The sequence below is a fragment of the Halyomorpha halys genome, unplaced genomic scaffold (assembly GCF_000696795.3).
Source record: "Halyomorpha halys isolate HHAL.00 unplaced genomic scaffold, Hhal_1.1 Scaffold1417.1, whole genome shotgun sequence".
NCBI lineage: Eukaryota > Metazoa > Arthropoda > Insecta > Hemiptera > Pentatomidae > Halyomorpha > Halyomorpha halys.
Window position 1 is genome coordinate 39,538 of NW_027114332.1, and position 1,041 is coordinate 40,578.

At 37.7% G+C, this 1,041-nt stretch overlaps 1 protein-coding gene across 1 annotated transcript in view; it reads left to right on the top strand.

Annotated features, from left to right (window-relative positions):
* LOC106689624 (receptor expression-enhancing protein 5) overlaps positions 1-1,041 on the top strand; it is a 10,958-nt gene that overhangs the window by 8,233 nt on the left and 1,684 nt on the right. The gene's annotated exons all lie outside the window — the stretch shown is intronic.

The window sequence follows — 1,041 nt, forward strand, 5'->3', positions numbered from 1 at the left end:
AAGATGATTTAAGTAGGCTGCGGGTATTTGGATGTAAGGCTTGGACACTAAAACTTCCTCGGGCAAATAAATTAGATCCTAGAGCCAAGCCTGCCATATTTGTGGGCTATGGTGCTAACGGATATAGAATTTGGGACTCTAAAACAAACAATGTCTACGTTTCCCGAGATTTCACCTTTGACGAAAATAATTTTCGCTATGATAATAATCCCGATATAAACAATAAAAGAATTATTGGAGAGGAGACTTTGGATGAATCCAAACTACCTCAAGAAGAGAATAATGAAAATAAAAATAAAGAACAAGAAATAGAAACAGTGGAAAATATTTTTGAGGAAGAAGAGCATAAGAAAGTAAAGAGGAAAGAGATAAAGCCCAAATATTTAGAAGACTACGAGGTTTATTCAGCCTATTGTTTATCGACCCAAGAAACTCCAGTGAATTTTGAAGAAGCAACCAGACAGTCAATGGAGAGAAACCATCAACTAAGAACTACTCGCTCACGAAACTATGAAGACATGGACTCCTGAAGACGTCCCTGAAGGAGAGAAGGCCATCTCGACAAAATGGGTGTTTACGATGAAGGAAGACGGCATGAAGAAGGCGAGGCTGGTCGCTCGTGGGTTTCAAGAGGATAACCCAGGTGAAAATAATTTTATTTATTCCCCAGTATGTAGGGTTGAAACAATTAGGGTGCTATTGTCAATTGCTTGCCAGAGATACTGGAAAATGAGACAGGTGGATGTCCCCACTGCCTTCCTGAATGGGAACATTGATTATCCCGTTTACATTAAGACTCCTAAGGGTGTAAACTCACCTACTAAAACATTAAAATTAAATAGACCCCTTTATGGTCTAAAAAAGGCTCCTAAATTTTGGAATGAGAGGTTTAATAGTTTTATGATTAATATTGGTTTCAAGAGGTCCAATTACGACTTCTGCTTTTATTCCAAAAAGGAAATATTTTTTGTATTGTATGTAAATGACGGTTTGGTACCTGGAGAAGATGAGAGTGTTCAGGAATTCATCAACCAATTAAAG